This window comes from Chrysemys picta, chromosome 12 (genome assembly GCF_011386835.1).
Source record: "Chrysemys picta bellii isolate R12L10 chromosome 12, ASM1138683v2, whole genome shotgun sequence".
Taxonomy (NCBI): Eukaryota; Metazoa; Chordata; order Testudines; family Emydidae; genus Chrysemys; species Chrysemys picta.
In genome coordinates, this window is record NC_088802.1 from 24,077,767 (window position 1) to 24,094,941 (window position 17,175).

At 44.5% G+C, this 17,175-nt stretch overlaps 1 protein-coding gene and 1 pseudogene across 1 annotated transcript in view; both read left to right on the forward strand.

The window, feature by feature from the left end:
* Positions 1–17,175, forward strand: part of LOC135974464 (maestro heat-like repeat-containing protein family member 1) — a 936,803-nt gene that overhangs the window by 466,971 nt on the left and 452,657 nt on the right. The gene's annotated exons all lie outside the window — the stretch shown is intronic.
* On the forward strand, positions 2,941–3,907 carry LOC135974672 (olfactory receptor 14A16-like; annotated as a pseudogene).

A 17,175-nucleotide genomic window follows, 5' to 3' on the forward strand; every position in this document is an offset into this window, starting at 1 on the left:
TAAGGAGCAGAGCACAGCTCCGCCCCACCTCCAGAGGGAGTGGGAGGGTAGCCCCAAGTCTTTCCGGTACCCCATACCTGCTAAAAATCTCTTGCTGTGACAGAACTTTGGAGGAATTCAATGTTGCATTGTTGAATTCGATAAGAAAAAAAATGTAATTGCTGAGAAAGAAAGAAAGAAAGAAAGAAAGAAAGAAAGAAAGAAAGAAAGAAAGAAAGAAAGAAAGAAAGAAAGAAAGAAAGTTGGGCCATTCATCCTAATCGAAGTGAAAGCTCAGACATAGAAAATCTTAGAAACACTGAATTCCTCCAAAGTTCTGTCCCTAGTGGGAATGAATCTCTCCTTAACATAAAAAGTTACACTTCTAATTAATCCCATGGAACAAAGAACTAAGAAAATGGAGACGGGTTCAGAACTTTTGTCTCGTCTTTGGTTTAAAATCTCACAGGCAAAGAATATGGATTTGAAACTGTGTAACAGACTAGATCCCCAGCTGGTGTAAATCAGCCATTGCTCCATTGAAATCAAAGGGCCAGATCCCCAGTTGGCAAAAATAGCCCCAGATACATGCGTGTGGACGTGGTTCTTAGTTTTTAGTGTTTGCTTTGGGTACCTCTTAATGACCTACTTCAATCAGCCCAGTCAACCCGAGCTGTGGGTTCCCCTGGTGGCTGTACTCCAAGAGCTGCTGATTCAATGCAGGAAAAAAGGGAGGGGGAACAAAAAAAAACCCCAATCTCTGCTCACCCAGAGGTAATTATGTGGAATTAATGAAGGAACAGGATATTTCAGGCCACTAGGCGCCACTAGGCTCTTAGCGATTGTAGGTCACATGTCTGTACTATAAATATATATTTTATTCTGCAACCCCTTTGGGAAACCCTTTGAGTGCTAGCCCTGTCTTATTTTTAGCCAAGGGTCCTTTCAGGAATGCTGCCATTGCATGAGATCCAGGGAGGGTGCTGCTGTTTCCCTGAGGTTAGGTTCATCTAGGAAAGGTACTTTGCTCCAGAGGTGAGATCAGAGCTGGGCTCACAGCCCTGGAGACAGGATTCAGCAATTTAGCCCCAGAACAGAGACATCCTACATTGTGACCATATCTGGTGCCTGCACAAACCAGGATCAGCTCTAGAGCAGAGAGGGGTTTTCAGTCTCCAATCCCATTTAGTACATCACCTCTCAGCCATGCCTGTCCAAGGAGGGAAGCAAGGAGCACGCATCTGTGGAGTCCGCTGTGTGCTAAGAACTGCAGAGAGACCGGCAACTCAGGAAACAGCTTCTGGATAATATAGTGATGGGGGCATGATAGACAGATAGGATTATTTGAACATTATCTCTCTAACAGAGGAGGATCAAATGCATCACAAGTTGGGAAAAAATCCACAAAGACCAGCACAGTAAGTTTCCTATTTCAGTTAAATATGTTATGGTATTGATATACAAGGCACATGTGAGAACATAAATATGCATGACAATTGGAACTCTTGAAGAATTTTACTATATATTTAATCAAATATCTAGCACCAGTCAGACTTTTTTATTTGTTTATTTTTCAGCAGCAAAAATTGACTGTACATAAAAATTGTGAAAACTCAAACATTTGTTTCATTGTGGCAACTGAGAAGAAAACAATTTTAACTAAAAGCTGTTGAAAACTGAAAAAAAAATAGCCTCTGCTGTCCTTGGAAAAACAAACTATATTGAGGATAGCAGAGACTTTCCATGAAAATGTGTTCAGTTGAAAACCCAATTTGCCTTTGAAATAATTAAAGCAGAAAATGTCTGTCTACCTGGAAAGGGAAACAGCTTTGCACCAAGGTGGGAAAAATTAAGATTTTCCACTAATACCACAATTTCAAACCCATTTGCTCTATTGCAACTGTTTCAAAGGAATAGCTCCAGGATGGTTAAACTGAATAAAGCAAAGTTGATAGCCCACAGAATATATTCTAAACACTGCGAGAGTTGAAGCCCCCAGACAAAACCTTTCTATCTTGACACTGCCCAAGGACAGAGAGAAGGTCAATGAGATTAGAACCCAGATCTTTTGCTCTAGCACCATATCTGCTGTCCTACATTGCTGCCACCTAAATGGTAGTGCTGTTGAGAGGTGCCCAGAACATACACATAATAAGACACATACCACCCCCCTAAAAGCTTCCAGTCCTAAAGGACAAGGCAGAGAAAGGGGGGAGGGGAAACAGAGGCACAGGGAGGGGAAGTGACTGGCCCAAGGTCACCCAGCAGGTCAATGGCAGAACCAAGAACACAATCCAAGTCTTGTGACTGCCACTGACCTGCACAGCACAGACACAAAGTCACAAAGGGAAACAATACAACCTAGCAGTAACTGAGCGACGCTCCTAGCCCATCATCACACAGAGATGGAAGTGCAGCTAGAATTGGTTCCATGAATCAATCTGTAAATAGGTAGAAAGCCGTCTATGTGGAGGAATCATCACAGACGAGCTGACACATAGGAAGCTGGGTGAATCAATGTCATATTTCTCTGGAAAGTGGGAATCAGGCTGTGTCGTCATGTTAGTTTCATGCCCAAGTTGTGAGCTTGTTGTTCGTCACAATAGGGAACCATCTTGGCTAGAATTGTTGGATTTGGATTGTACTTTGTCCCATCCTTCATACTGCATTTTATCTAGGGCCAGATCCTCAGATGGTGTAAACTGATGCAGCGCCATTGACTTTAAGTGAAATAATCCAGTTTTCACTGTGTGATAATGCACCTGATTAGTGCTCTGGCTAATGGGTGAGGAGCACTCGTGACTTCTCGTCAATGGAAGTGACGAGTGCTGTGCACCTTTGACATTCACATTATAAAATATTACAGAGAGAGAATCAGGATCAATTCCTCTGTCACTCTAATCCTGACCATTGCCCTTCTCCTTCCCTCCACAGACATCACACGATGTCCTGAGAAAGAAAATGTCCAACTGCACCACCGTGATCGAGTTCCTGCTCCTGGGATTCTCTGATGTTCGGGAGCTGTGGATTTTACATTTCATGGTGTTTCTAGTGATTTACCTGGCAGCCCTGATGTGGAACCTTCTCATCATCACAGTTGTTCTCCTCAACCACCATCTGCACACCCGCATGTACTTCTTCCTGATGAATTTGTCCATCCTAGACATTGGCTCCATCTCTGTCACCGTCCCCAAATCCATGGCCAATTCCCTCATGAACATCAGGTCAATTTCTTATTCTGGATGTGTTGCCCAAGTTTTTCTCTTTGTCTTTTTTGTTTCAGCAGATCTTGTTTTATTGACCATCATGGCGTACGACCGATACGTCGCCATCTGCCAACCCCTGCACTATGAGAGAGTGATGAACAGGAGAGCTTGTGTCCAAATGGCAGCTGGTGTCTGGATCAGTGTTTTTCTCTACTCTGCACTCCACACTGGGATCACGTTTGCAATATCCTTCTGTGGAAGCAACATGGTGGATCAGTTTTTCTGTGAAATCCCCCAGCTCCTCAAGCTCGCCTGCTCTGACTTGTACCTCAGTAAAACTGTAGCTATTGCCTTTAGTGTGTATTTAGGCTTATGCTTTATGGTTTGTTTTTATAATTGTGTCATATGTTCAAATCTTCAAAACAGTGCTGAGAATCCCCGCTGAGCAAGGCCGGCATAAAGCATTCTCCACCTGCCTCCCTCACCTCACCGCAGTGTCCTTGTTCTTTTGCACTGCCACCTTTGCCTACAGTCATCCCACCTCCAGCTCAACCTCAGGTCTGGATCTTGTGGTGGCTGTTGTCTATTCTGTGCTACCAGCAGTGATGGATCCGATCATCTACAGCATGAGGAACAAGGAGATCAAAGCTGCATTGAGGAAACTCATAGCGTGGAGGTTATTTACAAGCAATAAACTGTCCATTTTTTCCCTTTGGTTGTGATTTCATTCCATGTTTCTTTATAAATGTAATCCTCTGATAACATTATAATACCCATGAGAACATGCTTTGCAATCTGCTTATGCAGAAAGGTGTGTTTAGACTGGTAAAAATGCAAACAAACACCACTCAAGTCAATGGAGTTACTGTAGATTTAAACCAGTGTAAATAAGATCAGACTTTACCTATCATGTTTTTTGTACTGCCACCCATCACCACACTCTCTGAGCACCTTCCACCTCAAAGGAGTAGCCATAATCAAGTCCCCAGTGGACTTCATGGGTTCTCCGTGTCTTCTCCTTTTTGGGGGCATAAACTCTGCTTGGGGTGCCATGGCTTGTGGTTAATTGTTTGCTTGTGGGGTATGATGGTGTCAAACTATGAACTCTGTTGTAGTATGTGTAGAAATATTGGCACGGTGACAGCACAAGTCTGGCCTGGCTCAATGGCAGCCTGTTGTGCTGCTTTCCAGAGAGCTGCCCCTCCTGGGAAAGGTGCTTGTCACCATCATGGAGATGCATCAAGACTAGAGACTGAAGCCATCAATTTTTGTTGTCTCTCAACTACTTGTCCCCTCCCCCCACTTGCTCCGGCCCAGGGCCCCAGGTGACCTTAAGTCGTCTCTGAAAGCAATGATCCAGTGTTCACAGCTTCATAGATTTTAAGTCCAGAATGGACAGGTAGATAATCCACTTTGACCTCCTGTATGTCATAGCCCACTAATCTTCACCCACATACCCCTGCATTGAGCCAAATGACTTTTTTAAACTCAGCATTTCAGTCTTTGGGAGATTAAACCATTGTGTGCCACAGGCAGAGAACAGGGGTGACCAAGGTGCCACCAATACCCCAGGTCTCTGCAATAGCAGAGAATTGCCATGCTGCAGAGGAAGGTGAAAAGCACCCAACATCCCTGCCAATCCTACCTGGGAGAAAATTCCTTCCCAACCCCAAATCTAGCAAACAGTTAGACCCTGAGCATATGAGCAAGATACACATCAGAACATAAGAACGGCCATACTGGGGCAGACCAATGGTCCATCTAGCCCAGTGTTTTGTCTTCCAACAGTGGCCAATGCCAGATGCATCAGAGGGAATTAACACATCAGGGCAATTTCGAGTGATCTACCCCCTGTCGTCCAATCCCAGCTTCTGGCAGTTGGAGGTTTATGGAGACCCAGAGCATGGGTTCACTTCCCTGACCATTTTGGCCGCCACAACATCCCCTGGCAATGAGTTCCACATGTTGACTATGTGTTGTGTGAAGAAGTACTTCATTTTGCTTGTTTTAAATCTGCTGCATATTAATTTAATTGGGTGACCCCTGGTTTTTATGTTATGTGCAGGGGTAAATAATACTTTCCTATTCCGTTTCCCCCTACTATTAATGATTTTATAGATATCTCTCATATCCCCCCCCTTAATCACCTCTTTTCTAAGCTGAACAGTCCCAGTCTTTTTAATCCCTCCTTGCATGGAAGATGTTCCATACCTCTAATCATTTTTTGTTGCTGTTCTTTGTACCTTTTCCAGTTCTAATATATCTTTTTTGAGATGGGGTGAACAGAATTAGATACGGAATTAAAGGTGTGGGCGTACCATGGATTTATATAGTGACATTATGATATTTGCTCTATTTTATTCTCTCTCCCTTTCCTAATGGTTCCTAAAATCCTGTTAGCTGTTTTGACTGCCGCTGCACATTGAGTGTTAGTATTTGTTGTCTCTTCATTAAAGACAATATTTGTAATAAATATTTTGAGTCACTTTTGCAAATGTTGCTTTTATTTGGTTCCAATCTTGAAAAGTGACTCACTTGGACAGACTTTTCTGTCCAGAAATTCTCAAACTCTTTTTTTTTTCAGATCATGGACCATATGTCAGTAGAAAAAGTGTCTTGTGGAAACTTCCCCTCTCATTCCTGATCACACCAACTACCTATCCATCCAGACACAATTTAGGGGACCTCCTCCCTTGCCCATTCAACTTCACAGAACATCCCTGCACAAGTTACAGCAATTGTGTATATGGAAATGTGATATTAGGAAAGCAATTGGGGTTAGATTAAGGCTACAGTACCATTGTCCAGTGTCCAGGGCCCCAGCTCAAAAAGTCATGGTGTTACAGCAGAATCTCAACTTTCATTTTGTAAACGGAAGTAATTTTCTAATCCCCATGGGATGGAAAGTTTGAAAATATAACCCAAGCCTGAGACAATAACTAAGTGTAACTCCCAAAGCAACATCTGCCTGAGTCTGCAGAGAGTCTGAGCCAATTACTCTGAGGATTAAACTGCTTTGAGTGAAACTGACACAGCAACACCTGCCTGATTCTTCAGAGAGACTGAGCCAATCACAAAGTTAACTCTATAGGACAGAGGTGCAGGCTGCAGCTCCAGGACCATGCCCTCATTCACCGGCCAGTTTACCAGCTGGGTGCACAGGTCTCAGATTTCTGACTATTGAACTATGATTTTGTGATCTTAGACTCTTCCATTGTTATGTGAATGGGATGGGGTTAAGCAATGAGAAACTCAAATTCAGGAACAAAAATAAAATTAGGCATCATGGTACAGATATTCAGCTCGTGTAAACTGCCATAGCTCCAGAGCATTATGCTAATTTACACCAGCTGGGGAATTAACGTAAATTAAGTTGTCATGGGATAAAAGGGAAGGTCCTTTCATGGATTGAGAACTGGTTAAAAGACAGGGAACAAAGAGTAGGAATTAATGGTAAATTCTCAGAATGGAGAGGGGTAACTAGTGGTGTTCCCCAAGGGTCAGTCCTAGGACCAATCCTATTCAATTTATTCATAAACGATCTGGAGAAAAGGGTAAAAAGTGAGGTGGCAAAGTTTGCAGATGATACTAAACTGCTCAAGATAGTTAAGACCAAAGCAGACTGTGAAGAACTGCATAAAGATCTCACAAAGCTAAGTGATTGGGCAACAAAATGGCAAATGAAATGTAATGTGGATAAATGTAAAGTAATGCACATTGGAAAAAATAACTCCAACTATACATACAATATGATGGGGGCTAATTTAGCTATAACAAATCAGGCAAAAGATCTTGATGTCATCGTGGATAGTTCTCTGAAGTCGTCCACGCAGTGTGCATAGGCGGTCAAAAAAGGAAACAGGATGTTAGGACTAATTAAAAAGGGGATAGAGAATAAGACGGAGAATATATTATTGCCCTTATATAAATCGATGGTACGCCTACATCTTGAATACTGCATACAGATGTGGTCTCCTCATATCAAAAAAGATATATTGGCACTAGAAAAGGTTCAGAGAAGGGCAACTAAAATGATTAGGGGTTTGGAACGGGTCTCATATGAGGAGAGATTAAAGAGGCTGGGACTTTTCAGCCTGGAAAAGAGGAGACTAAGGGGGGATATGATAGAGCAGTGGTTCCCCAACTGGGGTTCGCAAACCCCTGGGTGTTCGCAGAACGTTACAGGGGGTTCGCCAGAAAAATTTCACTAATGGTGGACAGAGGACCCCGGGCATTGGAGACAGCAGGTGGGACCCGGTTGCAGGGCAGACACCCTGAGCCCCAGGGAGAGCGGGGCTGGGCAGTTGGGGCTGGCAGCCCAAGCCCTGACCCCGTCAGCAGGGGAGCTGGCAGCCCGAACCCCAGCGCTCCGCGCGGGGCTGGCAGCCCGAGCCCCAGGGAGAGCGGGGCCGGGCAGTTGGGGCTGGCAGTCCAAGCCCTGCCCCCGTCAGCGGGGGAGCCGGCAGCTCAAACCACAGCGCTCCACATGGGGCTGGCAGCCTGAGCCCCAGGGAGAGCGGAGCCGGGCAGTTGGGGTTGGCAGCCTGAGCCCTGCCCCCATCAGTGGGGGAGCCAGCAGCCCGAATCCCAGGGAGAGCGGGGGTGGGCAGTTGCAGCCAGCACCCAGAGCCCTGCCCAGGTCAGCGGGGGAGCCCGCAGTTCAAACCACAGTGCTCTGCGTGAGGCTGGCAGCCCGAGCCCCAGGGAGAGCGGGGGCGGGCAGTTGGGGTTGGCAGCCCGAGTCCTGCCCCCGTCAGCGGGGGAGCTGGTAGCCCGAACCCCAGCCCGAGCCCCAGGAATTTGCCAAATCTCATCTAAAGCCAGAACCACAGCCCTCCTTGTTACCACCAGCCACAACCTCAACAGAAATTAGAGGTGGGTGAAAAATACCAAGCATTTTTTACAGAAAGTTTTGAATTTTTTTCACATTTTTCAAAATTCCCCAAGAAAAATTTACAAAACACTGAAACGGAAAAATGGTCCATTTTCAAAAGCTGTTTTCATGAAACATTTTCTGATTTTTGAAAACCAAAAATGAATTTATTTTTATTCAAAACCATTTTTTTTTAAACAAAAGCCAAAAAAACATTTTACAGAAACTTTTTTGGTTTCTGGTTTTTCTATGTTCGTTAAAAAAAGTTTCAATTAAAAATATTTTTCAGAGGTTCATAGATTCCGGGGCCCGGCAGTTGGGGTATCCATCACACTGAGGAAATTTAAACTTAAATCCCTGAAAATATTCATTTTTAGGAGGGGGTTCACAAGATTTCACAATTTAGTGAAAGGGGTTCGCGGGCTGTTAAAGTTTGGGAACCACTGTGATAGAGGTATATAAAGTCATGAGTGATGTGGAGAAAGTAGATAACAAAAAGTTATTTACTTATTCCCATAATACAAGCACTAGGGGTCACCAAATGAAATTAATAGGCAGCAGGTTTAAAACAAATAAAAGGAAGTTCTTCTTCACTCAGCGCACAGTCAGCTTGTGGAACTCCTTACCTGAGGAGGTTGTGAAGACGAGGACTATAACAGCGTTTAAAAGAGAACTGGATAAATTCATGGTGGTTAAGTCCATTAATGGCTATTAGCCAGGATGGGTAAAGAATGGTGTCCTTAGCCTCTGTTTGTCACAGGGTGGTGATGGATGGCAGGAGAGAGATCACTTGATCATTACCTGTTAGGTTCACTCCCTCTGGGGCACCTGGCATTGGCCACTGTCGGAAGACAGGATACTGGGCTAGATGGACCTTTGGTCTGACCCAGTACGGCCGGTCTTATGTTCTTACATTCTTATGTTCTTACATTCTTATCTGGTGCCATTGACAGAAATGGGTCTACAGCTCATTTACACCAAATGGGGATCTGGCCCCATTGATTCCAATGGAGCTATGGATGATTCCCCCCAACTGGGGGATCTACCACATTGACTCCAAAGGAGCGATGCGTATTTATACCAGATAGGAATTTGGCCCATTTACACCAATGGAGAGATGATGAATTACATCAGTTGGAGATCCGGCCCATTGACTCCTATGGAGCGATATTGATTTACACCAGCTGGGAACTGACATTTCATGGTTATTCAATCTCCTTGACATGCCAGCAACCTGTGTGAAATAAAGATTTTAAAAACATTAGGCAGCATTGCATCTGCACCAAATGAGCCTTTTTTTTAGTGTTGTCTGCAGTAAGAAAAAGAAAGGATGAATAGTCTGTTACTATTCACACAGGGACGACTTTGCTGTATTCGCTCAGCTGTTCCAATGATGCAGGCTGGAGCTCACTCCAGCTTCCGGCAGAGATAAATAACAAGTAGAGCTGGTTAGAAATTTTCTGATGACACAGAGTTTTGTCCAATATTGCCGATTCATAGAACCCAGAGATTCATGGAAACATCTCGGGTTCCATGACCTTTCAGTGAAGGAAAGGCAGGCTGGCAATGAAGATGGGCTGCTGGGGACCCAGGTATCCCAGAGTACGTGGCTCTGGGGCAGCCTACCTTGTCAGAGCTTCCAGGCTCCCTGCCATGAAGCCGGGAGACTGAAAGCCCTGGGAGCCCTGTCTCTACCCCGGGCTCAGCTCTCAGGTCTGCAGCAGGGAGCCTGAGAGTCCTCAGAACCCTGGCTCGAGGCAGGGCTGTCAGGGCTTCCAAGCTCCCTACTTAAAGCTGGGATCCTGGGATTCCTGGGATGAGCTCCCAGGGTCTGTGGCTCTAGAGCAATTTCAGCTTGTGGATTGCAGCTGGGATTCTGGGACCTGGTGTGTCAGATACTTTAGACCCCCCACTGATGAATGGAGCAGAGGGAAAGATCAGCAGTGACAACATTGAGAAAGGATGTAGTGTCAGCGTCCATGTCGTCAGGCTGCTCAGCACCTAAGTCCAGGCTGCAGGGATGCCCCTCTCCTGGAGTCAGCTGGCTTTGGCAACTTAAGCCATTTCCTGCCAGAAGGAATCAGGCCAGGGGAAGCCTCCTTTTCATCTTTAGCCACCCTCAGCTGGGGGGCTTAACCACAGGACAAGGGGCTACTCTGACACATTGGTCTCTGCAGCTGGTCTGTATGCAGCTGGTTTTGCATTTCATTGCCAGGGAGAAGAAGATGTATCCAAGTCCATTCTCTGAGGGCTTCCAGGACTCACCCCCTGGAGCCCTGCCCAGCTCAGACCCAGGCTTCCTTGCCCTGTGCCTTTCTGCAGTGTTGGAAAATTAAAGGGAGAGAAAAGACGCAGAAGCAGCAAGGCCAAGTGGGCTGAACTCAGTGGTTGGAGGCAGGATCCCTAGGTGCTAACCTCAGGCTTGGGGAGAAGACATACATTTTTCCTACACATTGAGCGAGTGTCCCTGTCGTTTTCTGTAGATCTCCCCTGTGCATGTGGCCTGTACTCCATATTCACGATCCCTGGTGTATCTGCCACACAGCAAGCACCAGTCCCACAGGCCGCCTCACCCACAGGTGTGCAACATAACAGAGAGGGGTAAAGGCAGGGAATGGGATTGTCTGAGGAGACAGGGGCTTAAACCTGATCCTGGCTTGGACCATGCTTTGAAGGCTCTTAGTTCTTCTATCTCACTCTTGCTGCTGTGCAGGAATAGCTATGGGGCCGAAACCTCCTGTTAATATAGGATCAGGGACCCTTGCATTCCCTATGCTGCTCCTCTTCTCCTGCCTTGTGCTGATCCCTGTGACCGCTCACACCTGCCTCGGGCAGGGGCAGTCCCTGTTAGCTGAGCTGAAGTCACCTGTCTGACCCACAACAGGGACTGGAACATCTGCAGCAGAACAGCTGAATACACTGCATTGTGGCCTGTTCTTTATACAGCCCCGTTGGCCCTCCTCACTCCCACACACACGGCCACGCAGCCATTCAGTAACAGAAACACACACTCCCCGGCTGCCTGGCTGGGTGTAGGCAGAGAGCCAAGGAGCTCAGCCTCCAGCAGCCCACCTGGAAGGTTCTTGCCAATTTCACTTTCTGGCTACAGGGTAAACATGAACATTGGCAAGCACCTTCCAGGCTGGCAGGGAGCCATCATTGCAATTTTCCTGATGGAAAATCAATTGTAGTTTTCAATTTTGAAATTTTTGAGGGTATTGGGGACTGTGCCTTTAAGGGCTGAGCTTCCCACATGGAGAATCTGGAGAGAAGGGGCACATTAAGAAGCTCTTGTTGTTATGCTCAGACAGCTGGAACTGGACACAGAATGAAGCAGAGTTCTTGCAGTCTCCTTCAGCACAGAGGAATCAGTGAAAAACTCAATATTCTCATGGAAAATTTTGACTTTGTGAAAGGAAATTTGATATTAGAAAATCATTCCAGTGGAGAATTCCCAACCAGCTGTACCCAGAACTCATGGAGAGCCTATGGACTCCAGTGGGAAGAAGATTGGGGTATAGCTGGGGTATAACATCTAGGCTTACTCGGGCTGAGAGAAGAAACATTCCCCTGAGCAGGAATGCATCCACATGACAGAAAAGCAGAGATGGGCCCAAACCAAGACTCTAATCCATGCTGGATCCCAAATTCCTCAATATTCAAAAGAAGAGCTTTAGGGTCTGAGGTCATGGATCTGCCCTGTCACTACAAAACCCACCACTAGCTGAATGGGCAGACAAGGTCCCCATTGCTGGTTGGCACAATCTCTGTGGAGATGCAGGTCATGAATGTGTTCTGGGGACTGAACTCACCTTTGCACTGTCCAGATGGGCATCACAGGTCCGAGCTGTCTGACTGGTCCTTCAGAAGACTGCCCAGTTGAAGATAATTAGTGACAGCTCAGATGAGTGGAAATCATGAAATCAATGGGAGTTAGGCACACCTGAGGACCCCAGTAGGAACCTAGCTGAATATTTAGGTGTCTAAATACCTAAAACTTTAGACACTTTTCCACATTTGACTCCTCATCTCCTGCATTATCCAGTGGAGGTTTATATGAGGACGTGCCATCGTTCCTCAGGACACTTTATCAGGCACAATCTCTTCCCATTCATGTCCCTGTGTTTAAATTCTGCAGAGTGTGTAAAGGCTGTAACGTCAGCCCAGGGATTCAGGTGTCAATAGGAAGTAGAGCACGCAGGCCATGTGGAGAATTCCCCAGGCACAACGCTGATTGGGAGCACAGAGCTGTGATTATCCCCAGTGGGCATTGCAGAGGATTCAGTAGAAAAACACTTGAGATTGGGCCAAATTCATCTGGTGTGAGGCCACTGAATTCCAGGGAGTTACACCAGGAATGGATTTGGCTCTGTGAGCTTATGGAGGAAATTGTTTGCAGCATGTTGTACACTCAGGGCTGAAACAAGATGTTTTATTGGCTGCAGACTATACACTGATAACACTGAATGATCTGCTTTTGAGGACAAAGGGCTTTCTTCCATGCCCCACCCCTGCCTGTTCTGTTTTCTTTCTTCGTCAAACAGCCAGATCAGCAGCCCAAGAGGCAGAGAGCTGTAATGTTCAAAGGTGCCTAAAGGAGTCAGGAGTGCACAATCCACTGAAACACTGTGGGAGTTTTCGGTTTTGGGTGCCTAAATCCCTAGGCTAAATCCCTTAGGCTCCTTTGAAAACCTCAGCCTGAAGTCTATTTTTCAAAAGAACACGTAGAAGCAGAGATAGTGGTTAGATACACTACCTCCACATCCTCCTGTTCCTTGCCAATGTGTGCCAGTCCTGCCCTGCAGGAACCCCTTTTGTGGGTGACAGGAGAATCCATTCTCCAATGTCCATGGCTCCTGTCTGATCGCCAGCAAGAGAAGAAACTAGTGAGTTTTATTTGCACAATCCACAATCTCCTCTGGCTGCATGGAAGAGGGAGAGGACTAATGCCTTCCCATGGTTATTCTGGATGAGGGCAGAAAATGGAGCACCAAACCTTCTGGTCAATGTCTCTCTGTGCTGCTGTCACAAGTAAAACTGGTTGAATTTTTTTTGTCAAATCTGTTTTTCAATGGAAAATTCAGTTTTCAACCACATGGATCTTTTTGCAAAAAATGTTTCTTATCTCTGGAAAAACACCACCCCAGAGCCCAACATTGTTTGAAAACTTTCAGGTGAAAAGTGAATCTCTCTACTTGAAAATGGCACTTCAGTGTCTCATGGGAGCTGTAGTTTGATTGCCTTGTGGTCACATTCTCCTTTATGGGCTGGAATCTCTAGCCAGACTACATCCGCCCCATGAGGCATTGCAGCTGGAAGACTCCCATGATACACCAAAGCAACTTAGGAAGAAGGAATCCCATGGTGCAGATGTTGTCCAGCCAAGGAACCTGTCCAATAGAGAACGGGAGTTTGAGGCACACGAACTGCAACTCCCATGAGACACGGCAGTGGTATTTCCTACTAGAAATTTACATTTTCAGCTGAAAGTTTGGAGAGGGAGGGTTGTTTGTCATAAAGTCAAAATTTTCTATGAAAACAAACACATTTTCTGCCCAGCCCTAGTCAAAAGGGACTCATTGCTCAATGGATAGGCTGGGGAGCTCGGTAAACAAGCACCTACCTCCCCTGTGGGGGGCAGTGAGGAGGAGCTGGAGCTGGGGTATCAATTAGGCGAGGTGCAGGCCTCAGCCAGGTTCTCCCCACTGGCCCCTTTTCCCTACTCAGTCCTTTCCCCTGGGGTGTGAAGAGGTCAGTAGCCCGCTCCTTGTAAAATCAAAGTGAAAATGTTGTTAGAGTAAAAGCCTGGGGTTTACAGCTCATTGTAAAGCAGAAAATTCTGTGAGAAATTCTGGTATTTTGATGTTTGTTTTCATCTTAGATGGGGTGAAAATAGAAACATCAAAAATATTCACTGAATGAAAAGTTCTTAAAAATTTGATTGGGAAATGTCAAAACCAAAAATACTAATTTGTTTTCTTTTTCTTTTTCTTTTTTTTTTTACCAAAATGAAATGCTTTGACGTTCCAATAAAAATTCTTTCATTTAGAAATGTCAACTGAAAATGAAAAAATGTCATTATGAATTAGACCAACTTGTGTTGCTGGAAGAGACAAACTTTCGAGCTACACAGTTCTTTTTCAGATAGCCTGGAAACTTGTCTCTTCCACCAATAGAAGTTGATCCAATAAAAGATATTACTTCATCCACCTTCTCTCTTTCTTATCCTGGGACCAACAAAACAACAATGAAAATAATCATTATGAATTGCCGGTTTGACTTAAAATAACATTAAAATGGCATTTTAAATCAAAATGCCCATTCAAAATATTTCAATTTTTAAAAAGTTTGGAATTAGCATTTTAAAATTAAAAAAACACATTTTTTTTAAATTTGGAAATGACATTTTGAAATAAAAAAGTTCATTTTAAGTGGATATTTCAAACTAGAAAATGGAAAATTTGCAATTAGCTCTTCCTAGGATTTTCAAAGGGGCCAAAAGATAATTAGATTCACACATTCTACTGAAAACTCATTGGGATTTGAGCACCTAAGAGTAAAATTTTCAGAAGTGCCTGAGTCTTGTTTGAAAATTGGACTTTGGCTCCTGAGGAACTTAGATGCTTTAAATTTTTTCACCAAATTTCTTTCAGATTTTAAAAAATCCCAGCCAAAATCAGAAAATGCAAAATGTCAGGGGAACAAAGGAAAAGGTGGGGGAGTAGCATTGTATGTCAACAGTGAGAGAAACTGTAAAGAAATAATAAGTGATGGAATGGATAAGACAGAGTCTGTCTGGGCAATACTCACACTGGGTAAAAGAACTACTAAAGCCTCCCCTGGGATAGTGCTAGGAGTGTGCTATAGACTGCCAGGATCTAGCCTGGATATGGACAGAGAACTCATTAACATTTTTAGGGAAGTAAATACTAATAGGAACTGTGTAATAATGGGAGACTTTAACTTCCCGGATATAGATTGGGGAACAAATGCTAGTAACAATAATAGGGCTCAGATTTTCCTAGACGTGATAGCTGATGAATTCCTTCATCAAGTAGTTGATGAACCGACGAGTGGGGATGCCATTTTAGATTTGGTTTTGGTGAGTAGTGAGGACCTCGTTGAGGAAATGGTTGTAGGGGACAACCTTGGCTTGAGTGATCATGAGCTAATTCGGTTTAAACTAAATGGAAAGATTAACAAAATTAAATCGGAGACTAAAGTTTACGATTTCAAAAGGGCTAAATTTAATAAATTAAGGCAACTAGTTAGGGAAGTAGATTGGACTAACATATTTATGGATCTAAAGGCGGAAGGCGCCTGGGATTATTTCAAGTTGAAGTTGCAGGAGCTGTCGGAGGCCTGTATCCCGAGGAAGGGAAAACGGTTCATAGGCAGGAGATTTAGACCGAGCTGGATGAGCGAGAGTCTCAGACGGGTGATTAAGAAAAAACAGAAAGCGTACAAGGAGTGGAAGATGGGAGGGATCAGCAAAGAAACCTACCTTATTGAGGTCAGAGCATGTAGAGATGGAGTGAGAAAGGCCAAAAGCCGTGTAGAGTTGGACCTTGCGAGTGGAATTAAAACCAATAGTAAGAGGTTTTATAGCCATATAAATAGGAAGAAAACAAAGGAAAAAGAAGTGGGACCACTTAAGACTGTAGATGAAGTGGAGATTAAGGATAATCTAGGCATGGCACAATATCTAAATGAATATTTTGCATTGGTCTTTAATGAGGCTAATGAAGGACTCAGGAATAGTGGCAGCGAGACGGATGGGAATAAAGGATGGGAGGTTGACATTACCGTATCCGAGGTAGAAGCCAAACTCAAACAGCTTAACGGGACTAAATCGGGCGGACCGGATGATCTTAATCCGAGAATATTAAAGGAACTGGCGCGAGAAATTGCAAGCCTGTTAGCGATAATTTTTAATGAATCTGTAAACTCGGGGGTGGTACCGTTGGACTGGAGAATAGCTAATGTGGTTCCTATTTTCAAGAAGGGGAAAAAAAGTGACCCGGGTAACTACAGGCCTGTTAGTTCAACATCTGTAATATGCAAGGTCTTGGAAAAAATTTTGAAGGAGAAAGTAGTTAAGGACCTTAAGGTCAATGGCAATTGGGACAAATTACAACACAGTTTTACGAAAGGTAGATCATGCCAAAGCAACCTGATCTCCTTCTTTGAGAAAGTAACAGATTTTTTAGATAAAGGAAATGCGGTGGATCTAATATACCTAGATTTCAGTAAAGCGTTTGATACAGTACCGCATGAGGAATTATTGGTTAAATTGGAAAAAATGGGGATCGATATGAAAATCCAGAGGTGGATAAAGAACTGGTTAAAGGGGAAACTGCAGCGGGTCGTACTGAAAGGTGAACTGTCAGGTTGGAGGGAGGTTACCAGTGGAGTTCCTCAGGGTTCAGTTTTGGGTCTGATTTTATTTAATCTATTTATTACTGACCTTAGAACCAAATGTAGGAGTGGGCTGATAAAGTTTGCGGATGATACAAAGTTGGGAAGTATTGCCAATTCGGAGAAGGATCGGGATATCCTTCAGGGAGATTTGGATGACCTTGTAAACTGGAGTAATAGTAATAGGATGAAATTTAATAGTGAGAAGTATAAGGTTATGCATTTAGGGATGACTAACAAGAATTTTAGTTATAAGCTGGGGATACATCGGTTGGAAGTAACGGAAGAGGAGAAGGACCTCGGAGTCCTGGTTGATCGCAGGATGACTATGAGTCGGCAATGTGACGTGGCCATGAAAAAAGCTAATGCGGTCCTGGGATGCATTAGGCGAGGTATATCTAGTAGGGATAAGGAGGTGCTGCTTCCGTTATACAAGGCACTGGTGAGAGCTCATTTGGAGTACTGTGTGCAGTTCTGGTCTCCCATGTTTAAAAAGGATGAATACAAACTGGAACGGGTACAGAGAAGAGCCACTAGGATGAACCGAGGAATGGAAAATCTGTCGTATGAAAGGTGACTCGAGGAGCTCGGTTTGTTTACCTTTTCCAAAAGAAGGCTGAGGGGGGATATGATTGCTCTCTTTAAATAAATCAGAGGGATAAATACCAGGGAGGGAGAGGAATTATTTCAGCTCAGTAC